We start from the raw sequence: 13113 nt of genomic DNA, 5'->3' as shown, positions 1-13113 counted from the left end.
GAGAGAAACCGGAGGCTCTGCTAACCTACAGGTGTGTCCTCTGGGTGAGGGCCAATCAGATAGCTGCAGTGTCAACAGCACAACAGGGCCAACCCCCTAGGTGGACAGCTTCATAATCTAACACCACTTTGCTGACTCACCACTCTCTGTCATCATGATACTAAGGCTGAGATAACGTCAGTCTCACCACAGCCAACATACACACGAAATCAAACCTTTGAATCAGATGATACGTTTCAACCACAAGTTATACTGGGTTTTCTAAAGGTTTGTTTTGTACTTTTTATACAAACCCCAAATTATATATCATAAATTGTAGTATTAATAAAAATCTTACCAGGATTTTCCATCACAGTGTCCAAAACTCAGCAGTCAGCAGCTCCTGAAAAAAATGAACAAAAGGGGTTATTGTGAAATGTATAAGGCGAATCTGAATAATATAACACAATACAACAGATTACTTCATTATAAGAGGTGGTTGTGTCTTATTACAAGAGTTCTTTGACTCAGTATAAACAAATATTTTACTTCTCTCACCTGTCATCACTCTGAAAATAATCTAGCCTAATTCAAAGCAAATACAATAAATAAATAAATCACTGAAACGAAACGTAGTTAGGCGACTATGGCACCGCAGAGCAGCAGACATTGAAGTTTAACTTCACAGGAACTTAGTTATTCCAATCATTGAAGACTCCAGATTCCCATTATTACTCAGTGAATCTATGAAAGACTCTCAGGGCACTTCAATAGACTGGATGTTCTCTGCAGCTAATGGGGGGCAGACTGAAGCTGAACAAAAGCTCTGTTGTGTTAGCAAAGACAAAATAGTGCATTAATTAGCTCTCGCACTAAATGGAAATCCATTTTGAATCCTGCCAGACTAAAAGGCGAATCAACTAGTCTTAATTCAGAATTTACTTTACTTACTTTACTTTGTATTTTTTTACTGACACGTGAAGAAAAGTGTCTCAATAAGACATTATCAGCCATTTACCCATTTAAAAACTATTCTCAGCATGACTCTCAAAGTGAGGCTGCAGTGTCGAGGAGAATAGGAATACAGAGTTGAGGACCCAAAATGAAAGTTGATTTGATTCATCTTGAATCATGATATTTATATATGGGTATATTAGTGATTTACAATGCAATGCATCTGAAATGACAGAAAACTCAAATACACCAAAGTTCTGAAGAACTAAACCTTTCTTATGTGCAAATTACATTAAGACCTCCATGTAAATAATGCAAATGACCCAAACATGTCCCACAACAAGCAGTCCAATGAGCAGTGAAGGTACAGAGGAATCCCTTTGACAACTTTACCTGCAAATGCAGCCTCCTTCAGCAACTTTTCACCCAAATACGTAAACAAACAGAAAGATTGGTGCTGTCACCTGGGAAATTACACCGGCTTTATGTTAACTTGCACTAAATCGGTTCAACACAACAATCCAGTGCATAGCGTAACAAGCTCAGCATTTCTGATGCCAGTCTCCCTCCAGATGAAAGATCTGTGCCGAGTAAGGGTCTGACCCCTTCCCCAACTAACAATATTGACCCATTTAAACTGAAAGTTGTTTTCAGAAACAGCCAGGCTGTTAGTAGGGACTTAAACATGGACACTAACACAAATAGAGAAGCAACTCCCTTTAAAAAGAAAGTTTTGTTCTTGAATCCCACCAGACTCACCCACAGCATATTAGTGGGAAAAGATTTAGCTGAAATATGCCAGACTTCACATGCTGTAGAAATGAATTTGAATTGAAAGCTCTGAGCAGCTTGGAATCTAGGACAGAGATCATTATTTGCCCAGCTGATGAAGGCAGGTCAGTTGTGGTTATGGGCTTTGGGCAATACAATTCGAGCAATGAAAAATATCAAACACCAAATTGAGTATATTGATTCTACCTTTGAAAAGGGTTGGACAACAAACAATAAAAATAAAGACTTCCTGCTGGTTGAGTGCTTTAAATACACTATCACTGTGGCAAGCCTTGACAGTCTTACCAAGCCTCTGTCACAATATGTTGACTTTTTCGTCGAAATTTGTCTCAAGTCTCCCTTCCTTGCTTGGGGACACTGTTGATACACTAAAAACTATCAAAGAGCTCAAATAAGACCAAGCCGGGATCTTTAGAGGTGCAGAGCCTGTACGCATGCACACCACATGAAATAGGTCTGGATGCTCTCACCTACCATCTCAATTAACATCCGTATGGGATTTTGCCTCCTCATAAATTCCTGTCAGAAATTATTCTCACCATGGACTTCTGTAAGTATTTGGATTCCTATTACTTGTAACCTCGTGGCACAGCCATGGGCAGTGCTTTTGCTCCATTGTATGCTCCTCTTGCTATGGGTCTGTGGGAAGAGAAATTCATTCATAACCCACTCTAAAACACATTTTTGTCCGAGATTGCCTTGTGGAAAAGATACACTGATGATATTGTGGTCATATGGAGAGGGAATAGAGGAGAGCTGACTGAAATATATACAATTCTACTGCTACCTATCTTTCTTCACCTTCTCGACTGAACACTTTACAAGGGAAACATCAGTACTATAGAGACAACAATTTATCGTAAACCCTGGAGCAGAAACACACTTCTAAAAGCTGAGAGTAATCACCCTAAACAGCTCATCCGCTACATTCCAAATGGCCAATTTTAGATTTCCAGTCTAAAGCTGTTAAAATGAAAGAGCGTTTCCAGCACAGGGGTTACCCGACATATGTCTTCAGCCAATCAGAGGCCCTAGATACAGATAGGGAATCCCTGTTAGTCAAGAAAACTAGAGCCACCACTTCCTCACAGACCTTGTACTGGTAAACAAAAATGCACCATAAAAACCTTCATACACTGCAGCAGGCGCACATGTTGTGTACATGCTGAAACGTTCCTGTGGTCTGGTTTCTGTTGGACAAACTAAAACAGCTTTATAGATTTGCATATCTGAATACAAAACTGCAGAACGTACAACAAAACATGCACAGACTAACCACGGCACTGCAGCATCATTGAAGGTCTGGGAAATAGAAATCATTTCACCCTCTCCAAGAGGTGGAGACATTATCAACTCAAACTCGTCACACAGTGGAGCCTTTTGGTTTAAATGCTGAACATATCATATATTTTACTGTGCTATCACAGTAAAATATGTGTAATTAGCAAGTATTAACGCTAATTTATTGTTAATTTGGAAAGCTCACCTGAGGGGTGTTACCAGTTAAGCCAGGCGTACTTCAGTGAAGCATAAGGGAGGTTGAAATGGTATAACTGGTCAATGTTCCCATGGAAATGAATTCATCAGGTCTCAACGTCAGTTGCTGGCTTTATGAAACAGCCTAATCCTAGTTCACTTTGTTAAATAATAATATAATAATATTGAAAAACAACAATAGTAATATGTTATTGTTTTGTTTTCTTAGGAAACATCCAGCCAGATTTCTCCTGTAATAGTAGTTGTAGGGTTCAAGTCACAACTTAATTAGCTGATTAATGACCTGTCAATCACACATCAAAGTTGACACCCATCGAAGAGCAATATTGTCCAAACTCTCATGGCCATTATGAAACATTTCACCACAATTCAGAACAAAGTGCTCTCAAACAGGAAATAAAGATGATAAACAGCAGGGAAGAGATCAGGATCAGGATCATAAGCACAGATACGTAGCTGACATTGACAAACATACAGACAAGTTGTGTTGTCTCCCCCAGTGAGCTTCACAGTAACTATTCAAATGATGGCCTTGCCTGTGATTGGTCAAAATCAGTAGGTGCGGCTACATCATGATGCTAAAAGGGGAGGGTCCTAACAGTAGTATCAGGCTGCACTTTGGAATGCCAAAAGTCCCTTGACAACAAACTGGTGAAACCCAGCCTGTGTGACTGAATACGGCTGCACAATGTGTACACTGCAGTATAAAAGAGAGAGTGTAGCCTGGCAGGCAAGTATTTGACCTTCTTATCAGGTGGACTAGGCCAAGTTCTTATGGTGTTTTGATAAAGCACAGGTTCTCTTTCAAGTGTAGTCATGATGAAAGAAAAATACAATATGCCAATATTAGTCACTTTATTGTGCTACAAAATGTTGTCTTGTTACGCCAACTTACTTCTACTGAAGATCATTGATTGTCGATAAATCTTCCCCAGAAACGCTGTCCTTGCAGTGTGGCTGTGTCTTCTGGTTCCAGCGGGACAAATCAGCAGCACAGTGATAACAGCACTCCTGTGAAATATACCAACAGACAAGAACATAAAACAGGAGGACACAAAGTAACAGTCCTTCTTGGTGCTGGGTGTTTTTAAAAAACCTTAGCCTGAAAACATGCAGAGTAAGCTCAGTTTATTAGATAAGGTTTTAGTGGGTGCCATTTTCTTGGATTGTAGCACAGATCCTTTTGACAAGAGATAGTCATCGCCACTGATAGAAATACAACCAAGTTGTTGGACCAATAAAAGTGAGTTACCTCACATGCAAACTGAAGAAACTCTGCATTGAACTTTTAAATCAGCTAGTTTTAGCTTGCTAACAGCCAACAACCCCCTTCCTGGTCAGCTTTGGTTCAGTCCAACTGGTTTGACAAGTCTTGAGCTATAATGTACACACAGCACATGCTTAACAGCTGCAATCAGGACTACATAGCTGTACTGTACACCATTTCGAATGACCCGTTTAAAAAGGCTAATGTGCGCTACTCTAGTGTGTTAGTGTGTGTGTGTGTGTGTGTGTGTGTGTGTTAGTGTGTGTGTATAACTGCTACATATCACCCTCAGGTAGTCCACGAAATATCCACAGGAACAATCATCAACAGTGCAGATGACTCGGAGCAGTGCCTACATGTACTTCAGTACATAGACCATAATGAATGTATGTGTTAAATAGCGCAACTGCTCGCTGCAGGACATTTTTATTAAAATGCAGTTAAATCCATTAAGTGACTTAACTGTAGAGGCAGAGCTGACAAAATAGCAGACTACGCTACAGAGCAATCTAGCCCAGACAAAAAAACATACATACTCTCATCAGTCAATCATTTATTTCCTGGTTTTACCTGGGAATGAGAGACTACTGCAATAAATAGGCTGATCCTGATTCATTTCCAATAAGTACATGCACGCATAGTCAATAATAACAGGGCATGTGTAAAAGAAAAACTGATGGAACTACAGTTGCTGCATGCTGAGAAAATGTATTTTGTGGCATAAATTGCTCTAAAACACAAAATATCTATTTCTTAACATTTAAAAAAAGCCTTAATCCAGTTATTATATATAGTTTCCAACCTTACCAACCATAAAGAGAGAGAAGTTGATACGCACTTGCACTCACAAATAATTCACTAGATAAAGTTCAGCACCACTGCAACCCAATTCTGTTCTCAAATATCCTCCCAGTGGACTGGGCCCAGGCAAGCTTCAGCTCTGGAGGGCAACAACTAGCTGGAGCAGGCTGGCAGCAAAGCCGACACAGAGGTGAGTTAATGTGCACCGCTGTGTAAGCATACAAGCCAGTGAACTAAAGCAGCTGAGCCAGTAGACTCAGTCTGTAACTGTAATACTGAAGCCCTCAGGGCACCACGTGAACATGTTCAAACACACAAAAGGTTCACGCCCAGTCCTGTCATTATTCTACAGAGCATCCAAAGGTTGAGGGGGAGATGGTGTGCCCGATGAGTTACCTTATGTCCGGTTTCAAGTCATTGCTTCCATGTTGTCTTTGTGAATCAAGCCCACAAGGCCTATCTCAGCATTAGAAAGCACACAGAGTATGTTATTTAAAGAACACTAGGCAAAATGACAGCCAGACTTTCAGGTTTGGTAACAGAATCTAACAACAGTATTTCAGTACTTTCACACGAGTGCAAGTGTACGCCTTTGTGTTTACATGGACATGAGCCCTCATACCTTTGTACAGAAGTTGCAATACCTTGAGTAGGGCATACATGAACTATCAAGGACAAGTTTTTCTGCGTGAAGAACTTTTGCAAAAATACAATGCAATATGTCAAAACAAAAAAAAAAACAAAAACAAAAATATATATATATATATATATATATATATATATATATATGACAGAACAACAACAACTCAGGTTGATATTGAACAGGCTGACAATTATGTTTTGCATCATAACGCTAATGCAGGCAATAAAATATTAGAATGTAAAAGATTTCCAATCAATATTTTATATTAATGGACACATTTAGTAATCGTGCAAGAACCGAGACAATCAGAATCAGACCAGATGGTGTTATCTGCATTTTCTCAGATTTCCTCTTCAAAATACATTTTTCACCTCTTGTTTTCTGTAGTTACCATATCTTAGCACCCAACTTTGAACAAACATTCTTATTCACACATTCTTTAAACATCATTAAACTGTTCCTAATGCAATGCAATTCAGCAATAATCTGATGCTTATTGAAAAACAACTAATGAGTAATGAAGCCATTGGTAACCAGTGTGCAATTCACTCTCATAACTCTAAGCCCACTCTGGAAAGCCAGCAAGTGGTATGCAAACCACCAATGTCAACTGGTATCATGCTAATTGGAAAAGCTTACAGCCAGGCTAGCTATCAAAATAAAAACACACCTCATCTAAGACTGCAACAGCTCACCACAACCTCTGAATTCAGTGTTTATTCACACAACTATAAAACCAAGTCCAAGACACTTTCCTTTGTAATAATATTAGCAATCCAAACCGTAAAGAGACTTTGTTTATGTAGATTTTACTCCGTTCTAATGAAACCAAAGTGATGTTTTATGATAACAGATTATTTTAGCAAAGCAATAATAACTCCTGAGATTGCTGAATGATGAGTGATACACTTAAAAATGTCAGAGGCATTTCATACTCTAGCTAACATGCTTAATGGATAGGATTCCTTTGAAATGTCAAGGTTTCAAATCATCTGTGCTCTGTTTGCACTGCACTGGCAGTTCATACATTTTACACAACCCTTTTTGTTCACTGCAAGCTCCCAATTGGCCCATTAAGAACTCCCAGTTCATCAGATCAAAAGGGACAGAGCTCTGCAGAGCTGAGGAGAGTACAATCAGCCATTGGGCCAAGCTCATTCTGCAAACTTGGCAATCACTAAATTAAGAACCAAGCTGGAGTTTGTTTGGGAGCAAGCTGCATGGATCTCAATGAACCACTGTCAACAGCTAGCTGAGAATGGCACACACATCTGATTATGCAAGTCCCACACTGACCCACCATATTCAAATGCTCTCTTTCTATGCATTTCTATTCTACCAACCATAGGAGCTTGTTTTACCAAATGCAGCAGGCAAATTGGGCCAAAAGCATTACCTCTTTGGCTGAATTAAAAAAATTTACCTTCAGACAACAGTTGGATATCTACCAAAGACGGTGTTATTGTGAACAAGATCACAGTTAAGAGCCACCGTAGGCATCAATGTCCCACCATTTGAATCCTCTGAATATCAATGCCAATCCCCTGTGACATGCCCCATCACCATCAATCTCTCAACTTAATTTCAAAATGCTACCCACCTTCATGTATTTAGACTGAGAGGAAATGCACCACCAGCTCTTCTGCTCGATAAGAGAGGCGTAATCCCTGTCAGATGCAACAATCCACGGCTATCTGCATACAAAGCACAATAACATGGCTGTCCTAATTACAATGCTGCCTATCTAGAACAAATACAATAAGCTGCATCTGCTTTGTCTTCCCTCTTTCTATGAGTCTGTGTTGTCCTGTGGGTGTATTATGCTGCTTTCAGCCAGTACTAAAAGCACTGGGTGCTTGTTGGAACAAGTAGACGGACCTGTGAATGGAATGCAGCGGAATGCTTCACAGAGAGGAAAGTTGCCTCCCTGGAAGCTGAATAGTTTACACCTGAAGCCTCCCTCCAGTCACTGTAAAGCTCAGGTCCGAGGGAAAGTTAGAAGAAGTTAGAGGAATTACAAAACCCTGAAAATAATAATGTTAATCTTCTCACAGTGGTTAAGTGTCCTGATAAAAACAGGCAGCCAACTAAAGGTCATAATAAGTTATTAGTTAGGTGTGTTCAGAAATTCAGCATCGCCCTAGCTAACGTTACACGTACACTAGCAAGCTAACGTCAGACAGGTAACCTGCAGCTAGGTAGCGGATAAGAGGCTAATAGGGCAAAGTTAACAACACATATTGCAACACAGTCTAAATACAGCCCTTTGCTCTGCTTTTCGGTCACGCTGTGCTGTTCCTCTTTTCTAATTTGACCAACTAAAACTAGGTTTGAGAGCTAAAGATAGAAACGTATTACCGAGACTAACGTTACTTTCATAATGCTAATCCTCGGCTACAGCTAGCTAAAGAATTTAAAGCCAGCAACAGGTGGCTACTGTCCCTGTACTGTAGCATTAGCTTTGTTAGCTAACATAAATTAGCGCATACTAGTCGTTCCAGCTCAAAAAGACCTATGTATTATCACCATTGATTACTCACCTTTCCTAGTAACCGGGTAGCTTGTGTGGAAATGTATCCCAACGGCAGGAGACGTGATTTTCCCGTATCTCGTTGACCTCTGATTACTTTTGACACTTGTCGCTGCTGTCCATCACAGGCAAGGCGGAACTAGCTTCACTAACTACCTTTTGACCCAAATAAAGTCACAAAAGTAACTTTCTGGAGCAGCCTAAAAGACAAACAGCATGCAAGCACCGCCTGAATTTTACACCGAATGCCAAGAGAGCCGTTAAATGTTGTATTCAAAACTTCTTTGTCAACATATTGCTGTCAAAAGGTGTTGGACGTTAACTCGGTAGGAGGATTAAATACTGTTGCGCATGCGCACTTCTTAGCAGGGTGGCTGCTTCCCCCCCACCTGGAGAAAAAAACTCTGAACACACGCCACCGCAGGAACCACGTGACCCACTGAGCTCTATGAATGCCGTAGTGGATGACGTTTCTTGGTCAAGGTTTGGTAAAGACTGTGACCATGGCTAAAAAGAAAAAAATCACACATGTTTAAGATGTGGTTAAAGTTTGGCAACTAAAATATTTCGGTTAGAGGTAGGGAAAGGCAGTCGTTATGCTTACAGTGCTTGTATATGGGACCCTTGAATCTTTGCACATGAATATTCAATTCAAAAAAAATGTGTACAAAAGAGGTCTTGAAAAAAGTGTATTTGTTGAACAGCTTTTGAATAATGTGATGATAATTTTTCTTTCTAAATTTGACTTGCCAGTTATCCCAAGGCGTGATGCAAAACTGCAACGGTTCAATTTAATTGCATTTGACCGCAGCAAATCCGCAGGGGATGTTGACATTATTAAGGAAGAATTCTCAGATGTATCAGAAATAGCACTGTAGCCCTTCCTCTGTGGTGATGTCAGCAGTGAGAAACATTTAATAGTGAGATCAAGATTCAATAGTATTTCAGTTCCTTTTGGCATTGTACGCTGAATATATGCAGTAAAACATGTGCTAGGAGAGGTTAAGGTCAGATTTGGAATATTCATGTGGTTTCTGTGCATTAGAAAGTGAAAATATTTTCCACATTTTCTGTCAGTGCACGAATAGCTGAAGTTGGTCTAATTCAACTCTGCTCTCCTCTCTACTGCTTTTTATTTCTGCAGACGGTGCAGCCATCAAAAAGTTTGAATACTGTGATCTCTTCTGGTCATTTGTTGAACTACATGAGCATGTAGTGCATGTTTTTGTAGGCCGTGCACCATAGATCAGTGGCTCCGATTAGTCTGCCATCTACTGGGCTGGTAAAGACATACAGTTTACCCCGACAAGTCTGGAAACAAAAACTCAATCCAGGAATCATCTGAACAAAGCTATGGCTTTTTTTTTTTACTTTTTTTTTTTTTTTTACCTTTTACAAGATATACATGTGCTGTTGAGTTGAAATTTCTTAATCAAACTCAAACAAAGAAGAAGCAAAGAAAGAAAAAACACATTTTCTGATACTTTTCCAGACACTCCTCGAATGTTTGCAGTAAACCAAGAGCAAGGCACCGATGCTAGGGCTGATACTGGAGCAGCTCAATTCATGTAACTCCCGATACAATTTATGTGCCCTTTGTTTAGGAAGTAAACACACCATACAGCGCTGCCTGCTGTGAGAATGGCTGCCACAGCCATTCCCAGTCTGGAGTTGTGTTTTTTCTGCTGAAAACTCCCTGAGAGGAATCGTTGGGTCTGAAGGAAAAGTCACACAAAAGCAAAGCCTGCCAGTGACCTTTAGGTGGACCCAGTCTCGTCTGGCCTTCCCACCCTCTTACTGTATTTAATTATAGTACTCTTTTATGATCTTTTATGATTCTGTATAATTTCCCCCAGGGGATCAATAAAGTATTTCTCATTCTGATTCTGATTGATCCCAAAGTGTTTTTGCTGGGTCACTGGTCGAGGCCAGATCTCTTATGATTGTTAAAGTGCTGGGACATTAAGATTGCTGCTGACAGCAACACTTAACAGCATTTACAGGCCTGTATTGTTTATGCATTCAAGTTGGCAAATGTCCATCAAATTTAATTCATCATGCCCCAGCAACGCATTTTCCACCAAATATCACTGAACCCCTATCATACACTCGTGTGCGCATTCCACCTGCACTCAGGAAGCATTCAGTGGTCTGGCTCTCTTTTATATTTCTGAACTTTTACACCTTTATATGCGCCCTCACATCACCTATTAAGTGTTTACTTTTGGTTCCACTTGTTTAAAAGGGGGGCCAAGCTCAGTAGATGGCCGAGGTTGCAACAGTGACCCACTCAATTAGACTCGCAATTTGTGTTTCTGTTTCTAAATGTCTTCTAAAAGTCTGTCTTTTTGCATTGTCACATCGTTTTCTAAAAAGGTTTATAATATTATTGCCACTTTTACCGATTACAACAAACACGAACCAAAAAAAGACATACCAAAAGTAGTTAGCAGCGACAAAAAGCACACCAAAACAGACAAATTAAAATCAAACCTGCATACCCTCATATCAACATAAACACAGTACATACACCATGAAGTATAACACAGCATAACTAGATGAATAGAAGATAAGGAAAGGAGTTCAGTTATATTATCAGTTGAATGGCATTATATGGAAAACTTTAACTCTCAGGATAATTGCCAGATGAAAATATATCAAATCCACAATGTTCTACTATAATGAAATGTGCACACAACTTTAAACGACCACATACTGGTAGAAAATGCACTATAAAGTCCTTCATAACTACATGCTGAAATGTCCCTGTGGTCTGGTTTCTGTTGGACAAACTAAAAGAATAAAAAATAGACAACAAAATAATACAATTAATAATATTACAGTTTGTTTCTGCTACATCACGCTGAAGACACTAGCCTGACAATCAGACTCAGAATTGTCACAGCTTCACTGCAAAGATGTATCAAGAGTTACGATCGCAGTCACAGTGTTTCCTACTGACCGACCTCACAGTAAAATCCCCAACCAGCAGAAACATTGTTCTTGAACATCTTGTACATGTTCTCTTTCTGGTGTTTTTCCACGAGGCAGGTTCAGCGTCGTGTCACGTAACATCCCATCACGGGTACATTTCCTCCTAAAAAGAATCATTTTGCCAATCGGCGTTGGGATCTTGCATTGAACACCCACATATTAAACTGAGACACAGCGAACAAACAGAGGAAACCTGCGTCTCTGAACCCTTTAAAGGCTAACTATAAATATGCTTGATTGTCCGACCATTTCACGGCGAATAGAATCTGCACAATGCATGTGCTGTTTGATTAGCTACGCCCACGTCTTCAAATCTATACTTAGCCAGCAGGATTGTATTTCAGCTTTTGTCGTGTCTCTTTTTTAGACGCTCATTTCCTGCGGCAAAGTTGGACGATCTGACTATAAATTCTGTGGATGAATAGGAGGGGAAAGGCGCTGATTCATGTCTGCTCGACTCACTCAACCACCTGTCAGATGTCAGAACGTTACACGCATTAATAGATATCGGAGGAGGATGGGAGTTTTAGCTCAGGTGTTGCTGGGAGATGTTCCTGTTCTCTCAGTGTCCCTGGTTACAAGCAGGTCTGGAGAAATAGACGTAGTAACCACGTGGTCTGCAGTGTGGAGACTGATAATGGCATGTAGGAAAACCACAGAGCTACAAATCTAGTTTCCTCACACATTACACATTGATGACTCTCAGATTTACTGGACTGGAGCATGTTGTGGAGGGAAAACAAAATGTTGTCCAAACATAAAAATTAGACATTAACTCGACTGTTGTGACTTTTCATTCACAATTGGCATACCTTACCTTGGAAAGCTAGCAGGCTAGCTACAGTAACTAGCTTCCCTCAACAGCAATGGCCATAGACTGTTTCGCCGGCTATCAGCTATTTTGAAGGTGAGCTAAGCTAACAGCTAAATATGTTAAGTGGCATAGTTAGCGTCGTCCTTTGTTAGCCTCCTAGTCCTGGAAAGCCTTTGAATAACTAAAATACAGTTAACCAAAAACAAAAACAAACTGTACTAAAGTCCAGTACTTGAGTAAATGTGCTTGTAGTAGTAAGTACTTTGGCTGTATTTATTGTATCTCATTAATATTTTGTTTTGTTTTCAAAACCTCCTGCAATATTTTGTGTCTGGGGATGAATTCAGACCCAAAGGTTTTGACTTGTTGCACCAGTCATGGCGGTATTTCCATCCGTCCCTGCAGAATGGTGACAGATGCGTACATGTACTTGCAACTAATTCATCATCATCAACAGATTAATCCTTAGTAGTGCTTACTATAATAAATGATTGCCCATGGACCAGCGTTTCTCTCTTAAGAATAACAACCAACCACTCATAACCCTAATATAAAGGTGGAAAAAGTGAAACAGCGAAAAAAACACAAATGTGGGTTATATTTGGTACGAAGGGTGAAACCACTGTCCTGATAATAGAGCCGCCCACACTTTCCTCCTGTCACCCTGCAGGAAACAGACAGGGAAACAATAGGCTCATCACTGTGGACACAGAGGCTGATTATACTCCGCTGTATCACGGTTTCACTCAAACAGCAGATAAGCCAATGCCAAGCAATCCTGAAAAACAGATTAAGGGTGACTCATGACTATAACCCACATTACTGACCTTTAGAACCTGCAG

The sequence above is a fragment of the Enoplosus armatus genome, chromosome 16 (genome assembly GCF_043641665.1).
Source record: "Enoplosus armatus isolate fEnoArm2 chromosome 16, fEnoArm2.hap1, whole genome shotgun sequence".
Lineage (NCBI taxonomy): Eukaryota > Metazoa > Chordata > Actinopteri > Centrarchiformes > Enoplosidae > Enoplosus > Enoplosus armatus.
The sequence above is the reverse complement of the archived record's forward strand: the minus strand, read 5'-3'. Positions refer to the sequence as shown.